Raw genomic sequence first — 18,175 nt, forward strand, 5'->3', positions numbered from 1 at the left:
TACCAGATACCCTTAACACTAGTTACGCTGGTTAGAGACAAAGGACGATAATGACATTGTTAGTTAAAGTATTTTTTCCGTAGAAAATATATGTAAATTTACTTTCTAATTGTATTTCTCAGATATAACACCGTTATACAATCTCACATACAAATATAACAGTGCTGCCTGTCGTACGAGTATATCCATGTAATTACTTCGCCCCCTGAAAATGAAACTTCACCAAATTTGGTTGAAGGTTCATTGAATCCATGGTGAGACACATGTGAATTTTCAGTTTTGTATTTTGGAGCGTTTTTTTTTTAATGGATGTTTTTAACCAGTACTTCGCCTCCCTGTTGATAGATCTTAATAAATTTGGCCTGAAGATTTGTTGGATCAACGCGAAGATACGTGCAAACTTGAGGTTTCCCATTTTGTTAGGCCCGGCACGGCCAAGCGCGTTAAGGCGTGCGACTCGTAATCTGAGGGTCGCGGGTTCGCATCCCTGTCGCGCCAAACATGCTCGCCCTTTCAGCCGTGTGGGCGTTATAATGTTACGGTCAATCCCACTATTCGTTGGTAAAAGTAGCCCAAGAGTTGGTGGTGAGTGGTGATGACTAGCTGCCTTTCCTCTAGTCTACACTACTAAATTAGGGACGGCTAGCACAGATAGCCCTCGAGTAGCTTTGTGCAAAATTCAAAAACAAAAACAAAATTTTGTTTTGCTGTTTCTATGGTCCTTTTTTACAATTACGTAAGGGAAACAACTTTTCATGTTATAAGATAGCCTTTCATTAATCATGAATTTACACAACTTCCGTCCAGGGGGCGCACACTCCAGCTAGTATACAATAAGAAGGATCATAATACTTAGGATGAACAGCAATGTTAATTACTAACAAAAACAGATGCAGATAAACGTTTCGGAATTCTGAAACAAAAAATATAGAGAATTGTGTCTATCTTAAATAATTAAGTTACATTCCTACATTAATAACAATTTAAATCAAACCTAAAACATATATACTTTCACATGCTTTATAAATTTTGCGACATTTCATACAAAGATCAGAGCTTCGATTAAACTATTAGCCACCTACGATAAACCATCTCTGATCGGGGACGTTTGTAGAAATTCTTTCACGAGAGGCGAAGTAGTGTGAAATTGTAAACTGATAAAAAATATTTATTTGCTATATGTAAATGAAAAGAAAAAATTACGTTTCTCATTTTCCAATAAGGGGCAAGTGCCTCCTCACGGACACTCACGCATATGATAGAAGTTATACATTTTGACATGCTCATCAAATAAATGTTAAAGTCAGTGAGTTTTGTTTTATTTTTTTATTCTTTAAAACTGTCTTAAATCTTACAGCGACAGACTTGAGCAACATTTGATACATAATACTGTTTGAAGTTAATACGTAGCTGGGAAAACAGCCAGCTGACGAGTGTACCCATAGACAACTGAAGAGGGAATTATAACTTAATAATACTGAAATATACACAACTGTGAAGGAAAATTATACCCAGAATAATAAGCTGTGTTGTATAATAGATGAAAAAATATTTTACTAAATAAAGTACGTAACTGGGTAAAATATACTCAAAATGTTGTCATTTTGCCAAGTTTGCAAAACGTAGTTATTGTGTTGAAATTGGTCGGACTCATGTTTGTTGGTTGATAATTTTAGCAATACCACTGCCGATACAATTCCAAGTGATCTAGGATGTGCACGTATAATTATTGACAGTACAGTGGCACTCCAATTTAGAGATCGCTTGAGGTTATGAACTCTCTTATATCATATTCGGAATGACCAGTCACGTAGCAGTATTTGGTGCACTGATTAATTCTAAGTTTAAGAAGTACATAACGTGACAGGTGGGTCACACTGAGCAATTCTGACATTAACAACTAGGTAAGTAACATAGAATTTATTCAGTAGACAGACGCACAAGCCACAATGCGAACACAGAAATGCTGACAAAACACTGAACAATTCCCACCAAAACAGTTATTAAATCATCACTTTTCCCCGTTAATATTGAAGTTTCTTAGGCCTTCTCAAAACTTGTGATTGTAGTAGTTTAGAAAAAAACAGGCATGACACACGGTATTCCAAATTGCTAGAAAAAAATAGAAGTTCATTCCACATAAGCATATAAGCATGCTTGCACGTGGAGACACATTACGCTAATATACAGTAAATTGACAAATAACGACTTATAAATGTAATAAAGTGCTTTAACTTCCAAATAATAATAAAGAAAATCATTATACTTATAAACTGTTGTTTATCGAGCCGCTATCATATGAACAGATTCAACAGTCCTGCCACTTATGCAGCGGAAAACTAGGTCTATAGCACAGGTAAAACGTTAACAGTATCGTAGATGAGTTTTACGTTTCGGCAAAGCTAAACAAGGGTTACTTGCGTTAATATTCTCCAATTCAGCAATGAAATACTACAAGGAAAGCAGATTGCCATTTCCATCCGCCGTCAACTGTTGAGCTATTCTTTTAACAACTAATAGTAGGACTGACTGGAACTTAACGCTCCCACAGCTGAAAAGGATGAGCAAATTTGGTGGGATGGGGCATTCGAACCTGCGACCCGAAGATTACTAAGCTTCAGAATCGTGGTTTGTAACACAGCCCACTTTTAATTTAACAGTACGGTATATCACTATATCAATTTCTATGCAGTAAATCGCAAACACCACACTACAGATGCTTGGTTAGTTTCCCAGCCTTGCGCAAAGACATTGTAACACATTCTAGATTACTTTGGTATATTCGTTTAATATAAGCTTCTCCAAATATTTAACTATGTTTTCAATATTTTGTGCAGTGTTTAGAGTCCTTGGAATTATAAGTATATTTTCTGATATGATATTCAAGTGCTGTAACTAAAAATTAATGCAAATAACAGAAACCAGTGATACAAATATGCTTTCAGTCAATGGTGGTAAATGTCCTCCACATAATCCTTTCTTACACTACTTTATAAAAAAAACACTAAATACAAGAAATTTGAACTTTACGCGAAGATTATACACTTTACACACTGTTAACATGTTATATTTGTTTTACGCAGATTTTGTCTATGGATGTGCAAGATTTTACAGGGTTTACTCATGTTAAACAAATGTTGCATATTTTTTTTCATTTTGAGCTTCTCTCCACGAACTAATCTTATATATATATATGATTCTACATTTCAAATAACAACGAATATATAAACACGCATTTAAGCAATGTCTTGACCCTCTCTATTGATTTTGGTATCATTGTATAGTGGTGCATATGCATATCATATGTGTTCTACTCACGTTTTAATATACAATGTTTTTATTTATTTATGCATGTGCAGTGTCCAAATAACACATTGGTCAAAGGTTTTTTTCAGTTACTTTTGGTCTAACAGCCTATTGTTCTGTGTCATTCTCTTAAATTAGAACATTTTATCTTCCTATGGAAAAGACATCTGTAATATCGCCTGCAATATGTCAAATTAGACAGTTCTCGTTTCTGCTGGCAGTCCAATTCGGAGATTTCTTGACGTTGTGATCTCTCCTATATTTCATTGAGAATAACCAGTCACGTAGTAACACTAGTTGCAATGAGTAATTCTAATATTAACAAGGACGTAACATGACAGATGGGTCGCAGTGAACAATTCCGACATTAACGAATTGAGTAACATGTGACTTATTCAGTAGACACAGACAAATGAACAGGCCACATTCTGAACACAGAAACGCAAACAAAACACTGAAGAATTCCTGCCCAAACATGACATTCCCAATTATTATCGATGGTTGCCAACTTAAGACTCCTTTAGAGAACCCATAAATTTGCTAAAAAATTGCGAGCAGACGAAACAGGAAGATTTTACGACCTCATTGTATTTAACTGTTCGGTGTTGTATTAAATCGAGTAAAGAGCCAACTCTTTCGTAACGGTGTCTATTTGTTGTTGCAAGTGGATAAAATTGTCACTTTTTGCATTTGTTTAAATAGATTTTGTTCCTTCGTAAACGAGTAGTAAAAAAAAAAGTGGGATTGACCGTCACATTATAACGCCCCCACGGCTGAAAGGGCGAGCATGTTTGGCGCGACGCGGGCGCGAACCCGCGACCCTCGGATTACGAGTCGCACGCCTTAACACGCTTGGCCATGCCAGGCCACGCGTTATAGCGAAATTGAAAGGGCGAGCATGTTTGTAGTTATGGGAATTCGAACCCGCGATTACGAGTGGAGTGCTTTAACCACCTGGCCATACCCGGCCGCATTAGTCATACAATACAAAATAGTTTTGCAGTAACTATCTGAAGGAATCTTGTTACTCTGCTAACCTACCTTATCACTCTTAGGGAAAAATTCAGGGTTATCTTAAAATATTACGGCTGTAGGAAAACTAAAAGCTGACAAAGTTAAGATAATGACTGTTTTGGATACTCGTGAAAAACTAGATATTCCATGTCTAATTCCAAACAGATAAACAAGAGAACAGGAGATTGATTACTCAAGACCATTGCCACCTGTTGGGCATCTCTAACAAATTATTGGGTTTGGTTAAGTGAGAAGTACGATTTTTACCGCAACGTGGCACGGAAAAAACAAACAAAAAAAAGTCTTGGGTCCACATTTCGGTACGGTAATCACTCTAGAGTAACTACGTCTTGAGCTGTAAAACAAGTAACATATAGTTGTAGGGTATTACAAGCATCACGTGTTAGTGTTTCGTGCCCGGCATGGCTAGGTGGGTTAAAGCGTTCGACTCGTAATCTGAGGATCGCCGGTTCTAATCCCTGTCGTACCAAACGTGCTCGCTCTTTGAGCCGTGGGAACGTTATAATGTGACGGTCAATCCAATGATTCGTTGGTAAAAAAGTTTTTCTAGCACGTGTCGCTCGGCCCAGCATGGCTAGGTGGTTAGTCCCGAATTTTGTAGTGCAAGACTAAGGGGAATGCAACTAGTCATCACCATCCACCGCCAACTCTTGGGCTACTCTTTTACCAACGAATAGTGGGATTGACCGTAACATTATAACGCCCCCACGACTGAAAGAGCGAGCATATTTGATACGACAGGGATTCGAACCGGCGATCCTCAGATTACGAGTCGAACGTTTTAACCCACCTGGCCATGCCGGGCCCAAACAATATTTCGCACTTTAAATAAATGCACATAATCGAAATCACAGAATAGTTTATTTGAAAATCCACGAAGTATTTATTTTTCACAGTTTTACTTTCTTCTACTTACATTCATATCAATGCTACTATTATATTTCGCTGTCCCTACTAACCAGCGGGAATGCAGCCAATCGGAAATACCTGTTTAAATGGTTGATTATCGCTCTTATAACGCGCACACACAGCTTAAAATTCGGGAGATATTTTTTATGTTATTTGAACGCAGTTTATCACCTACAAAATTTACTGTGAATGGAAATGCAAATATAACGAAAAATATGAAATGTAAATTAGAGGTTTATATTGTTGATTTTTTGGGGGAAGTGTTGAAACAGTTTAGTTTGTTATGAATTTTGCGCAAAGACACACGAGGGCTATCTGCGCCAACCATCCCTAACTTAGCAGTGTCAGACTAGAGTGAAGGCAGCTAGTCATCATCACCCACTGTCAAATGTTTAGCTACTCTCTTACCAACGAATAGTGGGAGTGACCGTATCATTATGAAACCCCCACGGCTGACAGAACAAGCATGTTGGGTGGGTCGGGAATTCAAACCCACGAACTGCAGATTGCAAGTAGAGCGCTATAATCAGTTGGCCTTTTTTTATTATTTTTAAACAGTATATTTTCTTATAGCAAAGCCACATCGGACTATTTGCTGAGTCCACCGAGGAGAATCGAATCTCTGGTTTTAGCGTTGTAAATCCGAAGACTTGCCACTGCACAAGCAGTAAACTTTTGAAACAGAAAGCTTTCACTTTATATCACACATCTATATTTTGGCCAGAAGGGGAAAAGAAACAATAATGTACCGTTTCTCACGAACGTTTCTGATTTAGAATATGCAATGTTAGTTTAGCTGAGGAAAAAATAATATATATTAATGCGCTGGTTGTAAAAAGTCACCACACAAACGTTAATTTAACTGCATGGCTAATTTTGAGAATAAGTGGTCCTCAACGTTCATTGGTATTTTAATAACAAAACGTAAAAACAGTTCAACCGTGTAACGTTCTATAGAAAAAGTCATCTGCGACACGGTTAGCGAGAACAAAAAAACGAACACACCAAAATATCAATAATCCTGAAATGTGTTTCTATTTCAGGGTTGTATTTAATGGAACTAAAATACTGCAGAAAACGAAGATAATTAAATATTGTACTTTTTTCTATCCTGTTGAGGAATAGAAAATATTCGGATACATTATTCAATCTCATGTATATCTTAAGGACTCCATTGGCTCAGACGCATGATGCTAGTGACAGATGCATGTATACTCGTTGTTTAGGTAATGAAGTATTAATATTTGACTGCACGTTCAGGCGAATTTAATAAATTCGTTATCTTTAAACGGAACGGCTACGTTTTCCTCCTTTGACTAATTTTTTTCATTATATAATTCTATTTAATTCTTTCGTGAAAAATTATATTGAAGCATTACGGTTAAAAAAAACAAACAGTTATTTTTAAAGTACTCTACCTAGGGCGAAATTTCACCATAAATACAACGAAATAATTAAAAGTTTTATTTAATAAAGTACAGATATGGTACACAGTATATCGAAATTATATTATACTGTCTTCATTAGTCCTCTATTTCGACAGTATGAGATTAGAAATTTAAATAAAATACGTCTACATGTGGTCAATAATGATTGAAGATTGTTTTGAATTTCGCGCAACGCTACACGAGGGCTATCTGCACTAGACGTCCCTAATATTGCTGTGTAATACCAAAGGAAAGGCAGCTAGTCATCACCACTCACCGCCAACTATTCAAAGAATAGTGGGGATTGACCGTCACATTATAATGCGCCCACGGCTGAAAGGGCGAGCATGTTTGCTGTGACTGGGATTCGATTCATGATTGAAGAACTGTTGAAAGAAATCGTGTTTCATACGTGTAGAATATGTTCATAATCAATAAATACTGTTCAGACGTGCTTGATACGCTAAAAGTGGTTGAAAGCATGTTGAACACCTTCTGTAGTAGTTCCGATATACACTGTGCCATTTCCAAGATATCCAAAATAAATATATTGATTGTCAATGAGTTTCTAGTACAATGTAGTTCCCAAAGTCATGAAATCGATAATATCGTTTTAAATTTGAGGTTATTTTTATTATCGGTCCGTGTATAGAACATAGGTTCTGAAGTATTTGTTTTTTTATTCAAATACTTTGGCAGGGAAAGTTATAGTATCAGCATTCAATGGAATAGTATTCCCATTTACTGAAAACTTTATACAGTGAGAGTAAATATCAACTTTGGTACTCGGCTTTCTAGATTGTCATTATTACACTCGCAGCACGTTAACTTCTCTTTTTGTGCAGAAAACAACGTAACAGAATACGTCATTTGATAGATGAAAACCCTGAATTTCTATTGGTTATTAATAGCATGATATTCAACTACAAAGAAAACTACGGACAAATCCTTAACGAGAAGATATGATAGGTGGATGTGGAAAGAGGGGTTCAATTTTCTATTTGATGGCTGTGTATCCAAATAAAATTGAACACTACGAAAATTATACTTTATATTTACTTAAATATCTTACTTTTCGGAGGAGTGGTAAGTAAACTAATGAAGAGGAGATGCCTAGACAAAAGAAAAACTTCTCTCTGCAGGAGAAATTTAATACTTTTTTTCTTAAATATTACCTTACAAAATTGAGAACTTAAGATTTGTATACTGTTAAAATATTTATTAGTTACGAGTTTATGCTATACCACCTCATATACCATAAAAAAGCATTTTAATTTATTTTTGAATACGACTTACTAAAAACATCGTGGCATGCACATTAAAGGATGTCCGTGGGGTTAAATTAGGTCAGTACTCTCCAATCACCTTAAAAGTTATTGTATTACAAGATTATTGATCCATTTAAGTCACTTAAATGAATTAGAGATGGCTAAGACAGTGCCTTTAGCGGTATATGAGCACTTCATTCATTTCTGAATTTTGCGCAAAGCTACACGAGGACTATTTGTGCTAGCCATCCTTAATCTAGCAGTGTAAGACTAGCGGGAAGGCAGCTAGTCATCACCACCTACCGCTAACTCTTGGGCTACTTTTTTTTTTATCATTGAATAGTGGGAGTGGCCGTCATATTATAACGCCCCAACGGCTGAAAGGGCATGTTTGGTGTGACGGGGATTCGAACCCGCGACGCTCAGATTACGACTAGTGTGTCTTAACCACCTGGCTATACCGGGTCTATTTTGTTAACATGATTTACATTATATGTAAAATATAAAGTATAACATTGGTAAGATGAATTTTTCATGAGTGTTAAACAATTTTTTTTTTTTTTCATTATATTCTGTGTTATATAACTGATATACACTCTTGTATTTTTAGCATAACCACGAAGTACAGCTACAGTAGCCTATATCTGGTCCTGGTACTTCCGCACAGGTGCAGTAGCGTACTGTACGAAACCAATTACATATCCTCGTCAGAAGCACATAACTAACAGACTCGTCAATACCACTGCAGGTACACTGCAACCATCCTCAGTGATGCAGTAAAAAGGATTTTGAAGATCTAATGGCAGACATGGATTTCCAGTATATTTTTTCTACTCGTAAGCATCTGTTCACAATGTTGATCGAGAGCAGATTCAATGAAGTCCAAAAAATAAAAGGAGTCACTTCTCTACTGTAACTTGTACCCAAATCAATGTCACTGCTGGAAATCCGAAGTAGCAGAGAAATGCGCATTTTTTTTTCTTGGAGTCACTGCTCATTTTACACTTCACTGGGAAATCTTGTTGGCGTTTACTCAAGGGTCATTATACATCTTATAACACTGCATCTCAATACAATGAAATATCTCAACAACATGGTGTTGCATGTGGCATCTGATAACAAATCTAACACGAACAAGGCTTTCTACCTGTCTGGATTTGAACCAAAAACACTTCATACCGTGAGAGAGGTTGACAGCAAATCTACTGATAATAGTAACTCAAAAGATGAACTTTTGGATGAATCTAAATCAGACAATTTATCCGAGTTTATTCCCTAACGTGACCTCTGTTTTTCCCCCCCACACGCTAAAGTCTGTGTTCAAGGATGGCATGAAAACAGCTGGACCATTGGTGAAAGTAATTTTCAAAGCGTCAGCCATCATGTCCGACATTCTAAAATCAACACATGCAACGATATACTTGAATAACCTAGATACTGGTAAATCGAAGCTTACTTTTGACGATCGAACTGTGATAGCAGATTTATCTGGTGATAATACAGACATATTTTGAAAATACAACAGATTTCACGCAGAGACAATATTTTTGTATTTCCAGTTATGTAGTATCATGTGTTTATGAGCTGCTGACTAAAACTGGCAGCATGTAGTCCAGATATAATTTTAATCTCGTCTCTGCACTGAAGAAATGTGTTCATGTCCAGCTGACTCAGTATGAGCAAAATGTCTCCTAGTTGGCTGCAATTGAATTGGACCCTAGGTTTCAACTTTACTGTTATATCACTAGACTTATGGTCTATGAATCCAATCAAATTCTCCTGCAGCAATAAATCGAGAAAGTTTCCTTAGCAAATAATCCTACAACTACAGAATCAAAAGATGACTTAACCCCTTTATCCTGCAAAACACGCAAGCTCTTTCTTTGCTGCCTCCAAGAAACCAGCTACCTAATCTTCAGAAGACACAGAAATCAACACCTACTTCGACGGTCTTTGGATTTCTGAAGAAAGAAACCCTCTAATTGTTTTGAACGACCTACGAGAACAAATTTCCTACAATACCTATACCAGCCAAACACTATCTGTGTGTTCCAATTTCTTCTGTCTCTGTTGAGCGTTTGTTTTGTATCGAAGGCAAAACCTTTAGACCTGATCGCTACAGCGTCACTGACAAGACATCCTCGTAAAGAACAATGGGTATTTATATTAAGCATTTTTAAATATATTTTTGTTCTAAAATTTTGTTATTGCACTTTGAAAATAAAAATATTGAAATCTCATCATCTGCTGTTCTATCATTATTCCATATTACCTGACAAAGAGTTCGTGACTACATTCCCATATATTAGTATTCGAATACTTAGCATTTGTTCCCCTTTTTTCATATCCATAAAAGTATTCGTATTTATATTCGATTGCTAATCTCCAGTATTCACTCTATCACTGATATATAGACCCTATCATTCATTCTGCAATAAAAATAACCCGAACTCTATTAAAAAGTTATTTTACCAACTTGTGATATTTGTAGGAAAATCGATTTCCCAAAATAGTGAATTATCTTGTGATATCTCAACGGAGGTTTGGCATGATGTGTTGATAAGTAGTACAAAGATCCACTGGGTCTGAACTAAGAAACAAATGGACCAGAGACAAAGTGTTATCTACATAGAAAAAAAAATCTTTATTTAAACGCTACAGAAATGAAGTATGTCTATATTTCACTTTATGGAAGCTGGACTATCCTATCTACTGGAGTTGATCAACTACTTGAAGACTTATTTCCGAGATGTCAGACTCACTCGAGACTAGATGTCCAATTATGTGGTAACTTCTGCAAGATGAGCTGCTGAAAGTCTACAATAATAATAACGATTAATGTTAAATAGTTAGTCTTAATTGTGAGTTACAGGCAAACTAAATGTTTCTATGGCTACTCTGCCCTAAGCCATCAATTTGGGTACCATCGCCGCTAGCAGCTTTTGGCCCTTAACCCAGGAATACCTGACAAGATTGGGCCTGCACTGAATCGATAACACAAGCTTGACGCAGAGCAACTAGCTACTCAGTGAATGGTCATTCTCAGTCAAATATTAGGGAGACTTTAACCTCGAAATGCCATGTGACCGGAAGACAACACTGTCGAACTGCATGCAAACCACAGGTGTTATCTTCAAGGGAACTAAAAATAACAAAGTTGTTAAAATGATAAAATTAATTAACTTCCTTGACGACATGCTACGCGAAAACTGCCACATACATAAAACAAAAGAAAAGTATTAAATTTTAATAGTTAAATAACGGAGAAAAGAATTTCACATGTTTTCTTATGGATACAGCATGTGAAAGTTTTACAACAGGAAGACGCAAGCTGAAATGTCGATAAGAGAAGCAGTTTTTGTAGCTCAATCGTTTTTATTTCTAAAACGATTTTTTCTTCTGTCAAATATTCACTATTTAGGATACATGAAAACTAATATTAGATATTTTAGGAAGGGAGAGAGAAATTTTAGAAGAATTATCCTAATAATTTCATTATGATTGTTATCATTGTTGCGTTCCAATATCTTCCAAGTGTGTGATCCAGTGCCAATAGTCGAGAGATATATAAAAGACATACGATGCCAGAAAAATGCATAGAAATAAACCATGATTTATACCAACTTGTCACGTATCCAATCTTTCTATAGGTAAACAAAACGTTCATACTGGATTCCCAGAAAATCGTGATTGCGCACTGTATTACGATAACGCATAATATTTAAGTTGGGGTTGAATTTCGCGCAAAGCTACACGAGTGCTATCTGTGCCAGCCATCACTAATTTATTAATGAAAGACTAGTAGGCATATAGCCATCTCCACCCACTGCCAACGCTTCGGCTATTCTTTTACCAATGAATAGTGGAATTGACCGTCACATAATAACGCCCTCACGGCTGAAAAAGCGAGAATATTTGATGGGACGAGGATTTGAACCCGTGACTCGCAGATTGCGAGTCGACCGCCCTAACCTCCTAGCCACGTTTGGCCTAAAATGTTAAAAACAGACTAAATACATACACAATTAAACCAAACTCGCAACAAAATGTGCGTTTTTCTTAGAGTAAAGCCACATCGGACTATCGACTGAGCCCACCGAGGGGAATCGAACCAGTGATTTTAGAGTTGTAAATCCGTAGATTTACCGCTGTACTAGCGGGGGGCCGCAACAAAATGTACAAAAAATATGTAAATGACGAATGTTGTTTCTATTTGCAATAAAATACAAAAATTGATATGAATAAAGTAACGTATTTCTCAACACATCGTCAAATTATGAACAAAAACTACATACCTGAAGTTCCAAGCTACTGCCACCACTTCAAAATATTTATGTCCATATAGTCCCAAACGTAAAACTAATAAAACTTGACACTGGCTTTTTATTTGTTCTTGTTCTTCTATTTATTTATATATAAATAGTGTTATTTGTATTTTATGGTAAAGCAACCGAGAATATTCGCTGCTATCCCTAATTTTTAATTACTGAAATGAGGAAACAGACCCAGTAGACAGCACCTTACCACACATGCTAAGGACTGACTGTCACTTTTATAACGCATCCACAACTTAAAATGGAGGTATATTTTGTGGTTTCAAACAGATTTGAGTCCATCTCCGAAATCCAGTCAATCAACGCGCTAGATTGTGAAAAATCCATTCAATTTTCTTAAATGTAGACATAAGTGACTTGTGTTAGTGTCAGGAACGTGCACACATTTGCAAGGTAAAACAAGGTTCACATTGAAACACACACAAGATCGAAGCATAAAAAAGCCAATATAACAAACAAACATACATACCGACAGCTAAAAATAATCTACACCTTACAAAAAAATGCAGCACTCGCATTTGGTGATAACATTAACAACGACAGTTCGATTTGAATTTCGCATAAAGCTATCAGTGGTCGCCATCTCTAATTTGGCAGGGCCAGATCAAAAGAAAGTTAGTCAAATACCATCCACCGCCAACTCTGGGGTTACTTTTTACCAATGAATAATGGGATTGGCCGTAATATTATAACGCCCCAATAGCTGAAAGGTTGAGAATGTTTGCTGAAGGAGATTCGAACCCAATACTTTAAGATTGCAAGTCGAGTGCCTCAACTACAGTGGAGCGCCGTTAAGCCGCGGTATTTAGGGGGATCAACCTGCTTAACCGCGGCTTAAACCTTTGTGACTTGATCTCGCTGTTGATTTTTACTTGCAATATGCCGTGTCGCTGCTTCCACCTTCTTAACCAACCACTTGAAACAGTAAACTCTGGATCTGCATTAAGGCCATGTAGTTCCTTGTGTAGTTTCTCTGCTTGTGCTTGAATAACTGGTCCGGATATGGGAATTCCATTGTTTCTGGCTTCACAAAATGCATTGAACGTTGCCTTGTCTAACTCAGGATCTTGTGCTGTTCTAGCTCTCTTGCGTTTCAAACCACCCTCATCAAGTTCATCAAGAAATGCTCTTAATTTATTTTCATCTTTAATCCACCCACGCAATGTAGACTCAGGTATGCCTAACTTTCTACTAACTTTAGCGCGAGTTTCGCCGTTTCGTATTCTTTCTATGACATTCAGCTTTTGCTGAACGTCATACGATGCATGTTTACGTTTGGTACTCATGGGGCAGGAATTTGTCAATATGGTATGCTCACTATTAATTCAGAAACTGAAGTGATTTCTATTGGGTTTGTGGCCAATATTTATACAATTCCATAAAAATATCGGATTATCGAATTAAAAATAATACTTTAATTATTGATCACTTTTTTCACGGATTTACCGCGGATTAACTTTAATGTATGGAGAGGTGTGATTCGGTAGCAATGGCGGCCTCCATAAAGCTGACATAGAGAGCGGTTAAGGTAGATTAACGGTCGATTTCTATTGTAATATATTTTATTTATTTCCCAAATTAAAGCAAATCCTTTTTAAATATCCCCTTGAAGTTATAAAGCCAGGATTAAATTCGTAAGCCGCGTTTTTACACGTTCTTAAATTAGCGGTGAGCCGCGATAATCCTCGCTCACAAGACTTGCTACAGCGGCTTAAGCGATTTCGCAGTTTACTGGTCCGCGGCTTAATGGCGCTCCACTGTACCAGGCCACGCTAGGCCTACATAGCGATGTCTGATCAAATATGTACGGCAACCGATAACGATACAAATGTGGTCTACTGTTAAAAGTTTAAGCAACGTATTACGAAGTAAACTATACATAAATTTCCAGTGTGACAATTTTGTGGTAAAAGAAAAGAGATGAAGATAAATCTTCCTTAGAAACTGAAACAGAGTTATCTTTTAAAAATAATTACACGTAAGCTAACTAACCTACTTATTACTTAAGCCCCTGCGCTTGACGTATTTTAATATAAACTTACGTCAATAACAATTGTTTAAAGAATTATGAAAGATAACCGAGTGCAACACACACACTAAATTTCTCTACAAAATCTATAAAACCTTTTTACCGTATGCTGTTTCCGTTACTTTCCATTTGATTAAGTAACTATTTGTATGCGATAATATATATGTTATCTCGGAACAGCATCAGCTATTTTCAAGATTAAAATAAAAACAAGAGAACGTGAAGAGCACGTCATCAAATTGAGTACACGCTATTCTTTACCATAGGCGCACAACTGTATGTGTTTTAAACTACACGTAATATCTCCAGCGTAGTTGTTGGTAGTTTCATACTAAACAATGTTAGATGTGAACGCCTCAAACTGAATCGAACAATACAGGTAACTGGATAAAATGACTACCCGATATACTACTGGAAAGAGACACAAAGCATACATTCAACAAACACAATCATCAAACAAACTTTATTTACATTGTCAGCGTAGATAATTCAATGTCAGCAAACATAGAACGTGAGAATGACCAGACGTATATTCTGTCCTATTAATTAAACCACCTCCGAAAGTGCAGTTCCCGTATTTCGCTGTGTCACGTACAGAAAACAAATTCTCTTTGTTGCTTAATATTCACATAGATGCTTTAATTCTACAGTTGAATATTCTTTTTATTTCTGGGTAACATATATAATCAACCACGGAATTACTTTTTTGGTTCCCCGAGTTGACAAACGTTACTTCTATAATACATACCCATTTACAGCTTACCAAAATATATTTCGTAAAAATATCTAAGTAAGAAACGCAAAGGAAGTATTTCTTTTTTCGCTGTATTTTTGTAATGCATGCAATAGATAGTTATGAAGGGTAGCTTGAAAACAAACAATAACAAAAAAATCTGTAAAAACAAAACAAAACAGCCTGTCCTATGATGTTTTCTACCCAGGTTCGAACGTTAAACAAAATTGTACACACTTTCATGGGCAGAAATTGTTTCGGGGTGGGGGAAGAGGCAAAGTCGAAATAAAGGAAGGATCGATATACATTGACTAATGAAAGAATTGTTTCTCACCAGCGCATAGGCTGTCAAAAACGACGGGGCAAGTACTACCACACACACACACACTAAATTTCTCTACAATACACCCTAACATTTCGTTTTACAGATAACCGAAATAAATACATAATGTTTTTAATTTATTTCTTTTTTTAATTTCGCGCAAAGATACTCCAGGGCTATCTGCGCTAGTCGTCCCTAATTTAGCAGTGTAAGACAAGAGGGAAGGCAGCTAGTCATTACCACTCACCACCAACTCTTGGGCTACTCTAACGAATAGTGGGATTGACCGTAAATTATAACGCCCCCACAGTTGAAAGGGCGAGCATGTTTGGTGCGACGGGGATGCGAACTCGCGACCCTAAAATTACGAGTCGCACGCCTCAACCCACCTGGCTATGCCGGGCCCAAATATGTATTACGAAATCAAGTTAAGGCAGTCAATCATCGGTTAATTCTTTTGCGAGCAATCAAAATTAAAATCATTCACGAAATTAATTCGTGGCGCATTCATAGAATAATTATTGTTAAAAATAATTTACATTAACTTCTAATACATATATATAGCAAAGCCTTTGCGTGTTGTAAAACTACGTTCCAACAATGGCTTTTATGTCATGTGACTTGGCAACAAAAGTTCAACCTAATATTATTGTTAGTCCATGTACCGAGTGTATAAAATAACATGTACATACAACAAAACTGGAAAAAAAATTTTCAGTCCCGTTTGCTTAAAGAAGTTTGATTTTTATTAAAAACTTTGATAATGTAGCAGAAAATATCTTAATTCAAAATCGATTTAAATTTAAAATTGAATTAACATTTTTATTTTCATGATAAATTTTACGCATTTAGTTCTAAAATAGATGATGCACTACTCTGTCTTTACTTAGGAATACGGGCAATGTATGTTCGGAAAATTCTCACCAAGTTTTCGAAAAAAAAGTGGTAAAGTATCACCAAAATATTTGTATGTAGGCTACACTTTTACTCTATTCACTGAAATTGTAATGGGCAGACACTAAACAAATTATTCTACTGTACAAGTGCATTTTGGCTTTTATGACTTCGTATTTCCAGAAATCAAACGTGACATGACACATACTGGCTTTTATATAGGTTAGATTTTCTATGGGGAAGTGCCCCCCTGCGCACTACCAAACATACGTCTAATGGAAGTAAACTACTCTCAATTTTTAACAGCATAATAAACGCATTGAAATGATATATATTACACATACATACACACACAAAAAACCAGCTAATTTAATGAACAAATAAAAGCTTGAATAAGTCGAAATTACGCTAACAAAGAGTTTACCATGTTCTACTATATAATACAACACGCACGAAAGTTTGACACATACAGCTGATTTTATCATTGCCTACAACACTCTCCACTTTCAACCACGACTTAACATTTATTTTTAAATGTCAACTGTAGAGAAAAAAAAAAAGCTGTCGCTAATAGTCTAGTACGAATTTAAAATATGCACGAGCTGTTTGATGAGCCGAACATAATAGTGTTATCTCCGCTGGCCGTTTCTACATCGATCAAATGTAATAATCGGGATTTAGGGATGGGAAGGATCAGGATAACCAGGAAGGATCAGGCTCCACTGTCCTTGACCATTGGTTGATTAACCGTTTTAAATTTTCTACTACTCATTCCTTTTCAGGACTAGGTCCACGAATGTTGTCTTATGGCTGGTATAGGTGAAGCTGGTAATGGATAATTTTTATTCGATTTTACTCAACAGATGCATCTAGTTGATTTTGTGGAGTTAGGGCTTGCAAATAAGTGTATATGTGGCATAACAAAAATAAAGTGCGTTTTGGCTATTTTTATAAAGAAGGGGAGGCCTTACGTATTGTTTTTTTTGGGGTTACTGTACCGTTGTACGAATTCTATAAATGCATTTTTGATTGCCTCCCTAATTTAACAGTGAAAGACTACAGGCAAGGCAGCTAGTCAACACCACCCACTACCAACTCTGGGACTACTTTTAGCCAACAAAAAGGGGAATTCACCGTAACATTATAATGCCTCTACGGTTAAAAAAGGATGAGAGCTTTAGGTGATGAGATTCGATGCCACGATCTGCAGCTTGCGAGTGGAATGCCCTAATTATCGGGCCTTGCCAGACATTCTCTGCATGGCCATAGTGACGTAATGTACTATTCGACTTTTGTACAACAAATGACCTTCTTAATGTCAGTGTGATAATATAAGAAAATGTGTGTGTGTGTGTGCGCGTCTCTTTTCCTTTGTCATTTTCACTTCCAGTTCCCGAAAAAGGTTTAAAACATTATATAAATATCCACCATATGCTATGAAAAGAATAAAACTGACTAAACTCCCGAAGCCCGGCATGGCCAAGCGCGTAAGGCGTGCGACTCGTAATCCGAGGGTCGCGGGTTCGTGCCCGCGTCGCGCCAAACATGCTCGCCCTCCAAGCCGTGGGGGCGTTATAATGTAAAGGTCAATCCCACAATTCGTTGGTAAAAGAGTATCCGAAGAGTTGGCGGTGGGTGGTGATGATTAGCTGCCTTCCCTCTAGTCTTACACTGCAAAATTAGGGACGGCTAGCACAGATAGCCCTCGAGTAGGTTTGTGCGAAATTCAAAACAAACAAACAAACTAAACTCCCGATAACATGAAATAGTGCGCGTTAGACGGATAATTTCCCACTTAAAAGGTGTGCGGGGATTTACCCAAGTATAGTTTCATAACATATTAGTATGTCTTGAATAACGCAAGTCTGAAATTAGAAATTTATTCTGTGTATATACACAAACACACGATATGTACGCT

At 36.7% G+C, this 18,175-nt stretch overlaps 1 protein-coding gene across 7 annotated transcripts in view; it reads right to left on the minus strand.

Moving 5' to 3' along the window:
- Nucleotides 1–18,175, minus strand: part of LOC143247390 (xylosyl- and glucuronyltransferase LARGE1-like) — a 61,944-nt gene that overhangs the window by 31,678 nt on the left and 12,091 nt on the right. The gene's annotated exons all lie outside the window — the stretch shown is intronic.

Source organism: Tachypleus tridentatus, chromosome 3 (genome assembly GCF_004210375.1).
Source record: "Tachypleus tridentatus isolate NWPU-2018 chromosome 3, ASM421037v1, whole genome shotgun sequence".
NCBI classification, from domain to species: domain Eukaryota; kingdom Metazoa; phylum Arthropoda; class Merostomata; order Xiphosura; family Limulidae; genus Tachypleus; species Tachypleus tridentatus.